A 13,219-nucleotide genomic window follows, 5' to 3' on the forward strand; every position below is an offset into this window, starting at 1 on the left:
TAAATTCAAAATCTGGTACCCCACTAACCTTGGTATTGTCTGCACTAAGCTTGTTCATTGTACAAAAAAACTGCAACTGATTTTCATTTTTTTGATAATATAATTTGAGTTCATCAGCTTATAGTTGGTCCTACAAATAAATGAAAAGAACATGTATGCACATATTAGTAGCTGATACAGGCCATGTTATGGCCTTTATTTATCATATCCTTCTTATCAAAGGAACCGTAATCCAATCTAAGCAAAATATCTAAACGGTCACGATAACATGAAACCTGGTTCCCCACAAGTGCAATTTAACTCCAAATAGATACATCACGTCACAAATAAAACTAACCTCTATATGTTGTTCAAAGTGCTTGGCCATAACAATGTCAGGCCACAAATAAAAAGTCACATAAGCAAATGTACTGCCGATATTAAATAAGGTCATGATATGAGAGAGAATATTCAAACCTGAATCAATATCAAATAGGTATAATAAAGTCAGAAAACCATATCCAAAAGAATATGTCTTGTCCATGATAGTATAAACAGGAATGTCCCACATAACTCTGTGGCCAATGAGTAATAAAAATCAATGGGGCACCCCCAAGACAAGCTAGCTGTACCGCCTTCAAAACTAACCTGTGTCCTCGTAACGTCCGCATAATAGCAATCCGCGTCCTGTGTTGCTTCGTTGCAATAACAACGAAGGTGTGTGTGTTGAAGAGAGCACAGATGTCTTCTTAAATCTGGATGGTGTCGGCAATTTAGCCAATGCCGACCCTGAGTTTCAAACCCACAATTAGAATATTCTTATAGTAGAAAGAGAAAAGGGCCCACTTCAAACATCGCGAACATGGCGGCCATCTTAGAATAGTTTGTTTTCTTATTACTCAGACCTGTTGTCCTATTGTCAGAGAGCCTAATTAATGCATACTAATCATCAGGCAGAACATATATAAGTATATTGGGTCAACAAGTGAAGCTCTTATCAAATACTCTGATCTTTAGATTTAAAAAAATAAACATAAATTGAAAACTCTTCTGTGTAGGTAATAAACTATCCTCAATGTATGGACAGAATAAGGTAACCAACGAGACTCAGAATGATAGGAAGGAGAAAGGAGGAACTGGAAGAAAGAACCTATACATATTAGTCCAATATGTGCACATTATCATAGAAAATTATATATGATAAACAGGGATAAAATCTTTCATGAAATGTTTTCACATAGTTCAAGTGATAGGAATAAATCCCATATAGGGGCTAATCACCCAGAAGGTATGAAATTGAAATATGTACTTTTTTATTTTTATTTTATTTAAAAAAAAAAATTATTAGAGAAAAATATAGGGCGATACACAGTATGCATAGACATTTCTTCAGTAGTCCATAGTACAGTCGGTAATTTTACAAATAATGTCTGAATGTATGTTGTCTAATAGGTACACTGATTAGTCAATATGAACTGTGGTTTGAAAATTAGGGGAGAAGCGGGGAAGGGGGGTAAGGGCTGTTGGGGGGCCAGGTTGTAGGAGAGGGGAGCAGGAGAGAGGGAAGAGTGGTAGAGAGGAAAGCGGGGAAGTGGGGAGGCTAGGTAGGGTGTAAGGGGGGAAGGGCGAATCCTTTGGCTCAATGTTTCTGGGTTATTAGATGGATATTCTGGTTGTTCCTCGTCATTTACTGATGATCTTACAGGATTGTGCCTTGTGGTACATATATCAAAATGTATTTTAGGGTGGACCAAGAGGGTCTATTTATGGGGGGGGGAGAAAGTCGTTCTGGAAGAGGATGGACAAGGGAGAGTATCTGCGTGGATACAGGGTTAGATGTGTGAAGAGTCAGGCCTTGTCTACTAGTGTTGGACAATTAGCCACTGGTCGAGCAGATTAGAGGAGGATAATTTCAAGTGCATATTTAAACGGGTCGATATGACGTGGTGTGGGGGGTGTTCCCTGGGACGAACAGTCTCAGGAGTGAAGGGAAAGGATGGAAGGGCAGGGGGGGAAGCAAGGGAGGGAGAAAGAGAAGGAAGTGTTGGGGTGTCAACTGCCATCCACTGACCATCCACTAGCTGCCTCATGGTCTTGTCAGGAAGGGGCTCCAGATTTCTGTGAATAGGGCCGCTTGGTCCTGCAGGTTATAAATGACTCGCTCATGAGTAGCTGTTTGGAACAAGGCTGTCATCCATTCTGTTGGTGTTGGGGTGATAGCAGACCTCCAGTGTCGGAGTATGCAGATTTTAGCTGTGACAATTGCCGTGTGGAGTAGCCGTTTGTGGGGACGTGTTAGGGAGGGGTATGGGCGCGTGTCATGTAAAATAATAAGTGTTGTCGGCGTCGGGTTTGGTATTGATATGAAATCCCTAAGTGTCTGGCACACAGCTTCCCATAGGGGTTGTATCGTCGGACCATGGCATAGGATATGAAGTAGGTCGCAATGGAGATCTGCACATCGCCAACACATCGCGTGTGGTATCATACCAGCCCTGAAGAGTTTTGTGGGGGTCCAGTACCAATCCTGGAGGATTTTGAAGAGACAGAATTTCAGGCGGGCCTCGTGGACCCCCCTATCTAGGGCCTCGATTATGTCCTGCCATTCTTCTTCTGTGTAGGCTATCGCTAGTCGATCTTGCTATCTGAGACGCAGTCGCTCTAGGAGAGGTTGCGAGTAAAGGTGGTTCGTTATCTCTGCGTATAGGCCGGCCATAACTCCTCTATGTCGGCCCCATTGCTGCAGATAATTGACAACGGGTGAGATTTTGATCGGCCATGGGGGGGGTCCTAGAGCCTTGCGCATACATTGCATGAGTTGCATGTACCTCCATTCCTGTTTTTTGTGAATTCCGAACTCTTCCCGTAAGGATTCAAAGGACCGGAGGCCATTGCCATCTATTATTTGGGTTATGTTGTGGATACCAGCGTCGCTCCACTGGGGCCATCTTAGGGTACTTCCCCCTATTTTTATACATTTGTTTCCCGCTATAGGGGCTTGAGCATGTAGGGAAGGGTGCACGCCCAGTAGCCGGTGGGCTCTGCGCCACGCTGCATTTGTGGCCACGAGGATAGGGTTGGACGAGTGAGAGTAGTCGGTATATATCCCACCTAGTTCGGTATGCTGTCCCTGTATGTGTTTCTCTGTGATTGTCCATTGTGGGGGGTCTGGGGTACCTGATAATGTGTAGGCTAGTTGTGATAGTTGTAGGGCTAGAGCGTATTGTTCTACTGAAGGTAGGCCTAGTCCTCCATAGGGTCTGCGTGCTAATATTGTCCCTGGTTTTAGTCTTGGCCGTATAGAGCCGTATAGAGACCCAGACGAATGACCTTATTAAGGTATCAATCCTTCGGAGAAGAGAGAGTGGAATCTGTAGAGGGAGCATGCCTAAAACCTATGTTAAGCGGGGGAGGGTGACCATCCTAACCGCCTGTGTTCTGCCCCACATGGATAGGCCGAGTAAGGACCACTTGGCAAAATCCTGTTTCATCCGGGATATAAGAGGGTCTAGGTTGTCCCTGACCATGTGTTCTAAGCCTCGGTTAATATATGTCCCCAGGTATTTAAGGTGGGTTGGGGTCCATTTAAATGGGCGGCCATGGATTGCAGCTCTCGCGAGATAGGGGCAACAATTCACTCTTGTCCCAGTTTACTCGATACCCGGACAAGGGTGCAAAGCTTTCTATGATAGAAAGTAGGGATGGGATGGATCTTTCCAAGTCGGATAAGGTTAACAGAATATCGTCTGCATATAAATAGATTTTGGATGAACCCCCGGTAAGGAGATGCCTGTTATCTGTTGAGAATTCCTTATAGTTGCCGCCAGCGGTTCCATTGCTAGTAGGAATAAGAGCGGTGACAAAGGGCAGCTCTGTCGAGTGCCCCTTCCGATGGGGAATGGGTCCGACAGAAAGCCCCCACAGTTAACTTGTGCCGTAGGGTGATCGTATAGTAATCGGACTTTAGAAATAAATTGATCTCCAAGGCCAAATTGTTTCATGGTGGTGAATAGGTAGGGCCATTCGATGCGGTCAAATGCTTTCTCCGCATCAAGGGATAGTGCCAGGGCTTCTTCTGGTAGGTTTAACGATTCAAGTAGGGTGTGGCATAGTGTGCGCATATGGTTTCTGGAGGTGCGGCCCAGTACGAATCCCACCTGGGTATTGTGGATTAGGGACGGTATGACTTTGCGTAGACGTGTTGCAAGGACACTGGCTAGTAATTTAACATCTCCGTTTAAAAGGGAGATGGGGCAATAGCTACTACAGAGTAGGGGGTCCCTTCCAGGTTTAGGCAGAACGACAATCGTGGCCTTGTTGGACACGGCACCCAGAGAGCCCTCCTGGCACGCCTCCGCAAGTGCCTCATGTACTGCCGTGGTTGTCTCTTCCCCTGACCATCTGTAAAATTCTGCGGGAATCCATCTTCACCCGGGGATTTATGATATGGAAGTTTTGTGATAACCTGTGTGATTTCTTTCCTGCTTATATCGCCCTCAAGAAGAGCTCGGCCGGCTTCTGATAGGGAGGGCAACTTGGCCGCAATAAGAAATGCCTCTGTCTGTGCCTGGTCAGTCATTGTTTCGGGGGTGTAGAGGTGTTGATAATATGTAGCAAATTCGTTCACAATGTCTTGTGGGCGGGTCAGTACTGCTCCGGAGGGGGACGTTATGGCCGGGATGACTGAGGCAGCATCTCTCTGTCGGAGCTGTGCCGCTAAGAGGCGTCCGGCCTTTTCTCCTTGCTCATAGTGACGGTTGCGTAATCTTTGTAGTGCATATTCTGCCTGTGTTGTGTAAAGATCGTTATGTGCCATTCGGGCTTGTTCGAGGGAGCGGCGTAGCGCAGGGGATGGCTGAACAGTGTATTGTTTTGTGAGGCGTTGGATCGTGTCTTCTAGGGTGCGGTAGTGGACCTCCCTATCTCTATTGGCCAATGTTGCGGCCCTCATCATATTCCCTCCCAGAATGGCCTTAGCCACTGCCCATAAGACCCGCTTGGACGTCACAGTGCCCATTTTTTCGGCCATATATGTGGATATATGGGCCTTAAGTTGCTCTTTCCCCTGGGGGGAACGGTATCTGTGTATGGCAAAGTGCCATGGTTTACGACCGGGAGAGGTCAAGCCCACCTGAATCGAGAGTAGTATCGGGGAATGGTCTGGAGGTCCGCTATCTAAGATGCTAGTGTCTTGTATTTGGGGGATTATGGTGTGTGATACAAGAAAATAGTCCAGGCGTGATTGGGTGCCGTGGACGGACGAAATGAATGTAAATTCCTTGTCCTTTGGGTGTGTTAATCTCCAGCAGTCAATTAGGCCTACATCCGCAGTGATGTCCATCAGTAAGGCCCTATCGGAATTATTACCCACATCGATGGGGCCTGTCCTGTCCAGTATGGCATCTCTAGCAAGGTTCCAATCCCCCCCAATGATATAGCGTGTGGTCCCTATTTCAGTCAGTACGCGATTGAGTTGTAGAAAAAAGGAGCGCTTTGCCCCAGTTGGCGCATAGACAGAGCCCACACATAGGAAGGTGTTTCCTATTTTCAGTTTGGCAAATATATATCTCCCTTCCGTGTCATTCCATCTTTTAATGATCGTGGTCGGCAGGGATTTTCGTATTAATATTGCTACTCCACATTTGCGAGATGTGTCTCCCCTGGCTCCCTGGTCTTCTGGACAGCAACTGAAGGAGACCCTTCCTACCCAATCACGTTTAAGTTTATTGGACTCTACATTGTCAAGATGCGTTTCTTGGATCAGGGCTATGTCTGCTCTTTTAGATTGAAAATACGACAAGATCTTTTTCCGTTTGATGTTTTTTGACATGCCATGAACATTCCAGGAAAGGATTCGTAGTGGGTGCACTATATGAGGGGCTGTCTCTGGCATACTGAGTTGGAGGATGGAGTTTCAGCAATACTGGGGGTGACAATCGTGTGGAGCTGTGTTCGCTGCTATATGAGTATTTGGGAGTTTGAGGGGTGAGGCGGAGGCAGCTGATGGGGGTTGGGTAACCCAACAAAGGGGGGGGAAGAAGCGAGAATGGGGAGGGGTTGGTGAGGGAGGGGAAAGAGGTAATATGGAAGGAAAGAAGGCTAGGGTTAGCGTGTGCCTGTAAAGTGGGATGAATGCGATGATTGAGAGGGGAAAAGGTTGGAAGGATATAGGGGGACCGGGAGTACTATGCTCCCTTGGGGACGGTCTGTAAACGGCGAGTCCGAGTCCTATCCGAACTCCTAATGCCGTCGGTGCAGCCTCTCTGCCGAGGAGGCGGCGGTGGGGCAAGGGGCGGCCGATATTGATCTATGACGGTCGAATGCACAGGTTCCGAGCTCCGGAGGGGGGGAGCGAGTAAGGGGAGAAGCCATGGGCGTATTATGGGAGGGGGGGGGGCCTGGAAAGGGGCAATAGCTATGTTGATGAGGGAGGGTGTAGTGTATAGGTAATGGGGGGGATTTGGTAACATTATTTTTAATATGGTGGTAATGGGCATAGTGGGAAAGGTGGTGGAGGGGGAGTTCGTGCTGACCTGGATTAAGAGATGGAGGAAAGTCCAGCTGATACCTCGCGATGTCTAGTGTCTAATATAATAGGTTAAATGTTTATCATATTTTCGAGTGAAAGAGGGCTAGCGTTCATTGCACTTGATGCACATCATCGCGAGGGGTTCTATGTTGTGGGGATATATTGGTCGGGGAGGGGAGTGGGTATGGATCAGGGTGTGTATTTGTAATCGTGATTGTAATGATAGATGTAAATGTGATAATTATTTTAATGTAGATGTTACAGTAAGTGTTGGTGTAAGTGTAAGGGCGGGAGAGGTGATTTGTGGGGTCGAAGGGTGGGTGCCTAAGGAGCCAGAGTGGAGGAGAGGGCAGGGGGGGGGAGGATGTAAAGTAACACAGTGCTGGTTCAAATAAGGATATTGGAATACATTTGCACATAACAACAGTTGGAATATTTCTGTGCTTATATAGCATAATATCACTGCATCAAATAACATAATATCACTGCAACCTGTTAATTCGTATAGCATAACGTAATATAATATAGCATAACGTAACATAACATAACGTATTTCCACACAGGTAGTCGTATTACTTTCTATTAGTTTATATGTCGTGGGACCAACCCCGGGGTTGATGGCAGGGTTTGATGGCTCCTAGCCTATGTGTATGTAACTTGTATGTCTTGCTACCCCATGTGTACTATGGGTTGTGTTATTGTGCCATAATACTGCAAAGAACTTTAAGGCGTTGTTAGTTTGCTAATTAAGCGTATGTTAGTTACGTTCCTGTTCGATCGGGGTCCTGTTTAATATAGGGACAACATGTGTTAACAGAGGTTATTCTGGATATAGTCGTGCGCGTGACTACTGATCCTTTGGCGGGGCGTCATTTGTTAAAGAAGGGTGGAACATGGGTTGTATATTCAAGTGGTTGATCTACTGCTCATCACCTGTGTGGTCAGGTGCCATCGCGTGTATATGAAGGGGATTGCATCCCCCTCATGGGGAGTATTTTGGGATGTGCGTGTGTAGGTCGTCCTATTTGTTATGCCTCTATGGAGATGTAGTATTCCCGTAAGAAGTAGTGGTACATCTCTGTAATATGTTATATTGTATTGTATTATATCTTATCGTCCCCTGTGGCAGGTGATCATGTTGTGTCAGTGCTCTGGTAATCATCGGAATGTGTATCATTGCGCTTAAATTATATTACATTCGCTTCCCGGTTCAGCCGCTTGAGGGAGAAGTGGAAGGTGGTGGGTTCAGCTGGGAGGGGTCAGTGTTACGACTTGTCTGCAAAATCGGGCCTGTTCATGTAGCCTTATTACTATTGTGTGGTGTTGAGTTGTGGGGTGTTCTATATTGTAGTAATGCTGTAAGGGAGGATGTGTCAACTTCTCCTTAGGTGTTTAAACGTGTCCCTACTGAGCGGGGTCCCGATGTATGTGTTTGTATCACCTGTAGGATCTGCGAGATCCGGCTTTTGCGTTTCGCGTTATACAATGGCCGTCTATGCAACAGTATTATAGAGTAGGGCCTCATGTTATCTTATAAGACATATAAACATAGTGATCGTCTAATATTGTTAAAAGGGTTATTGACGATTGTTAGGTAATCATGTTTACAAAATCCGGGTTTGTACTCATCCTTCCGTGAGTTCTCGCCGTTCGGGTTTCAATGTCCTGTAATCATCTCACATGCGCCCTGCGAGGGGTCGGCGTCTCAGGGGGGTACAATCGTTGGTTTTAGAGGTGATCTGGATTCGTCCCTTTACGATAATTGGGTGTAGGCTGCCACAGCGTGGAGAACCTGACCCCTGTCGTTGTGTAGTCTGGCTAGTCTCTCTGCGTCCCTGCCCCTTTGATTGATGTCGGTGTCATGGTGGAGCGAGCCTTCTTTCTCTGGGCCCGGGGGTAAGGGTCCTCCCCCTTCGTTTTCCCTTGCGGTATCTTGTGAACGGTCTGGATTGGCAGAGTCCATAGGCTGATATTGAAAAGAGTCAAGGAAAAGGCTCAGTTCATCTGGATTATAGAAGTCTTTGGATATGCTGTTATTGGTGACCCACATTCTGGCGGGGTCGAAGAGGCCGTATTTCATCCCAAGTTGGCGAAGTCGGGGTCTTAAAGCTAGGAAGGCTTTTCTTCGTTCGTTGGTGTCCTTGGAGTAATCAGCCGTTATTCGGATGTCATGTTGGCCTATCCGGAAAGGGCCTTGTTTGCGCGCCGTTTGTAATATCTGTCGGGCATGGTTGTGGCGTACAAACAAGCGATAATCGGTCTGGGTCTTAAAGATGTGTCAGAACGTTTCGGGCCTACTCTATGTGCTCTTTGGAATTCCAGCGGTGGGTCGAAGTCCAGGGAGTTCAGTTTGGGGAGGACGGAGCCCAGAAAGGTCTGTATGTCTGTGCCTTCTTCATGCTCTGGGATTCCCAGTAGGCGAATGTTATCTCTTCGACTCCTGTCCTCTAGGTCTGTGAGTTTGCTCCTAAGGTAGAGGAGGTCTTGGTCCCTGTCTCGGTAAGTGGTCACCTGCGTTTCTAATGAGCCCATGCGGTGTTCCAAACCTGTCACCCTGGTTTGAAAACCTGCAATGTCTGATCTCATAGATTTGGTTTCCAGGGTCAGTGAAGATATGGAGGCGTCCATTCCCTCTATTCGGCGACTGACAGCAGTGATCTCCTGCAGTATCTTTTCCATGGTTATGGATTGTTCCTTGTCAGACATTGCGGTAGATTGCGTTGGGGAGGGTGGTGAGTGGGGTCCTGTTATCGTAGATGTTGGGCGCCTATGATGAAGAGCTTCGGAGAATAATAATTGTCGTGCCGACTTACCAGTGGATTTCTGGTTTGTTTTGCTGCCGGGCATCGCCTTGTCAGTGTGCGTGGGTTGTCCAGCTGATTCCAGGGTTTTCCTCAGAGTCTAGCGGAAACAGCGTTGCGCAGTCAGTCGGCTCTTGCCTTGTTCTATCTTCTTCATGTTCTTTTTTCTTTCTTTTCCCTCTTTTCCCCTCCTCTTTTTTTTGGGTTTTTATGGTTTAGGTGGTGGAAGGATGTTTGATCCTTTTTCTGTCCCTGGATATGTTGGGGGGAGAGGATTTTTTTTGTGTTTTTCTTCTTTCTTCTCCCCTTTCCCCCCTTCTCCTCCTCTCTCCTTCCTCCCCTTTCTTTCTTGTTGGTTCTTAGTTCTCTTCTTCCCCTTTTCTGTTGTCTCTTTCTTCTTCCTTCCCTTGTTTTATTTTCCCTTATTCCCCTTCTTCTCTTGTTTCCGCGTCTTTATTCCTTCATTTCTTTACTATTGTTTACTATCCTGGTTCACTCCTCCTCTCCCCCTCTCCTCGTTCCCCTCGATGCTCTCCGGCGCTGTCTTCTTTTCTCTCCCGTTCCCCCCCACCTCTCTTCTAGGAGGGGGAGACAGTATGTTGAGCCAAGGGGGGGGCCAGATGGAGGATAAATGCTCGCCGTCTCCCTCTGAAAGTCGGGTACGGAGGGTTGTGCCTGCGGCTTCAGTCGCCGCAATGGTAGGGAAGCCGTCTCCTCTCTCGACTCGAGAGTGCGGCTCCTCCCCCGCAGTTGGGCCTACCTCAATGTTGTGCACCGTAGGTTCCCTGGTGCTCCACTTGGGATCGGAGGTCCTGGGCATTGGGCGGCTCCTCGGGGTCTCCCGAGCAGGGTTCCTCCGTCCTTAGGAGAGACGATTTTCTGGTCGGAGAGACACGGCTCCGTCCTCTTTGTAGGCCATTTTTTTTCCCTTTTCCCTCCAGGGCGCGCTGCTGGCCGGCAGGGTCTCGGCGGCCGGTTGTTAAGGTTCGGGTCGGAAGCTAGGCGGTTGTGGAGGGGTTTTGACGTGTGTTAAGGCGATTTTCCGGCCTCCGCAGGGCCCCGCCACCTCCTCAGGACCGCTGCGGCGCGGAGCTCGGGACTTAGGCGGCCATCTTCTTTTGTGGCCCGGCCACGCCCCGAAATATGTACGTTTGGAAAAATTAAGAAAACAAGAATTGTCTCGGTGGTGAGACACAACTGTTTTGAGAAAATACATTGCAGATAAAAAAGTACCACGAGGTTTGAGAGTAGTCATATTTCCCTCCTTCGATGATCTCTCACCGAAACATATGTTAGATTGGGAGAAATTACTCTTTGAAGCTTCCAAAGGAATGATGACCATTCTAGTACAACATGCAGAGGAAAAGAGGGAAAGTTTATTGAGGGAAATTAAAGAGCTTGAAACTGAGATCCTAGCCCTCAATCTACCAGAGGTGAAAGGAAAAAAAATGATAAAATTCTAAAAGACATGTTGGATAAACATCAACTTTACATTAAAAACAAAAAGTTGTCAAAAATACAGAGGGACGACAGGGACTATGAAATGATAGAGTCTATACTTTTGCAAAAACGATTTGATGATTTTGCCAATAAAGTACATGTCACCAATATACAGGGGCAGGCAGTGACAACAACTAATGGCTCAGATTTCTCTATTACATCGGAGGAATCTGATACAACGAGTATATCAAGTGAAAATTCAAGTAGAGTATCTAATGAAGATCATGTGGCTTCCACTAGTTTTTTACGGGAGGCAAAAAGATACAGATTAGGCAACAAAAGGAATTTTCACAATCAGCCACGTCCCAATCAAAGAAGAGAACCCGTAGAGGAAAAAGGAGAGGGAGACAACAAGGGACAAACAGGCTCAGGTGTGCAAAGCAGGGCAGCCAGGAACAAAATCAAAAACAACCGACTAACAGAATTGTCGACAGTTATTGACAATCATGATTGCAATGATATCTCTATTGTGAATCTATCTGACTGTATATTGACTGATGATCAAAGAAAAGTATTACGTAAAGGATTAGGTTTCTGTGTGTCCAGTTTTTGCAATATGACACAAATACACATAGATTTGTTTAAATGTTTACGACAACTTAAACTCAAACAATATTTTGCAGACAAAACTGACATGCAGACTACAGATACATCTCATACTACTGTCAGTTCCTATTCCATAAGAGATATTATGGATATTGAACTTTTATTAACTTTGGACAACATGAATCAAGATAGTTTCAATAGAAAGAAACTATTAGAAGATCTCAAAGTTGCACAAGATTTGACACTAAATAGTGGCCTCAAGCCAAAGTCTTTGTTCATTCCCAGTCTACCAAGTAACAACGTGATAGACACCTTTGGCAAAATGGTCAAAGAGGATCTATATAGATTCGAAAATCAAATTAAGAAAGGTCAATGCCACAAATCACATAATCTGACTCTTAAACAAAAATCAAATTTAAAAGAACTTAGCGATAATCAGAAAATAGTTATCAAAGAGGCGGATAAAGGAGGCAATATTGTCATCCTTAATAGGACAGATTATGTTAAGGAAATAGACAGAAAGCTTATGGATAGTGTTGCATATACCAAACTACAGACCAATCCCTTACAAAGGATCATAATAAATTTAGAAAGATGGTTACGAGTGTGGCGGGAAGAAGGTTTGATTTCCGATTCGGAATTCAAATACATATTTAACCCACACCCTACATCACCATGTATATACATCTTACCTAAACTACATAATAGTAGAACGTCACCTCCCGGTAGACCCATCATATCAGGAATAGGGGCACCTACTGAAAGACTTTCCGAATTTATCGATAGTTACTTGCAACCTGTAGTTAAGAATATACCCTCATATCTACAAGATACAAAAGATGTTCTTGCAAAATTAGAGGATATAGTGTGGACAACAGGAATGATCTGGGTTACACTAGATGTTACCTCACTATATACTTGTATACCTAGGGATAAGGGATTGCAAGCAGTACGTCATTTTTTATCGGGAAGATCAGCATCATACTATGAACATACAGAGATGCTATTACACACTAGACAATAATGTCTTCATACATGAAGGACAGTGGTTCAAACAAGCACAAGGAGTTGCTATGGGGTCTCGATTTTCCCCATTGTTATGCAAACTTGTATATGGGTTGGTTTGAAGAAATCCATATTTGGAAGAACGGTCCCCCACATCTGACGGAAAATATCTTTTTTTGGGAGAGGTATATTGATGATGTTATCATGATTTGGACTGGATCGGAACAACAACTAGTGGAATTTTGTAATCATTTGAATTTGAATATGTACAATATACAAATGACTTATGAATATAGTAAGGAAAATATATGTTTCCTGGATTTGAACATATTCATTAAAGACAACATGATCCACACCAAAATTTACCGCAAACCAACAGCTTGTAATGCAATATTGCATGCGGAGAGTGCTCATCCCAAAACTCAGATCTCAGCTATTCCTCTTGGGGAAATGACTAGACTCAAGAGGAACTGTAGTGAGCCAAATACATGCAATATGGAATTAGACATTTTGGAAAAAAGATTCCTACAAAGGGGATATTCCAAACAAACTATTGATGTAGCAAGAAACAAAATCAATAGGACATGTAGGATAAACTTGCTGAATAGGCATAGCACATCTCCGAAAAGGTCCCAGGGCACAATGGTGAGTTTCTGTACGGAGTATAGTCAGAATAGCCGCAATATACATCGTATTCTACAAAAACATTGGAACATATTACAAATGGACAATACACTAGCAAAAATATTACCTAAAAGACCGAGAATGATTCACAAAAGGGGCAAAGCAATTAGAAATGTAATATGTAAAAGTTATTTGCCACCTTTAAGGGAAGAAACACCCACATGGTTACCAGGAA

This window comes from Pleurodeles waltl, chromosome 4_2, assembly GCF_031143425.1.
Source record: "Pleurodeles waltl isolate 20211129_DDA chromosome 4_2, aPleWal1.hap1.20221129, whole genome shotgun sequence".
Lineage (NCBI taxonomy): Eukaryota > Metazoa > Chordata > Amphibia > Caudata > Salamandridae > Pleurodeles > Pleurodeles waltl.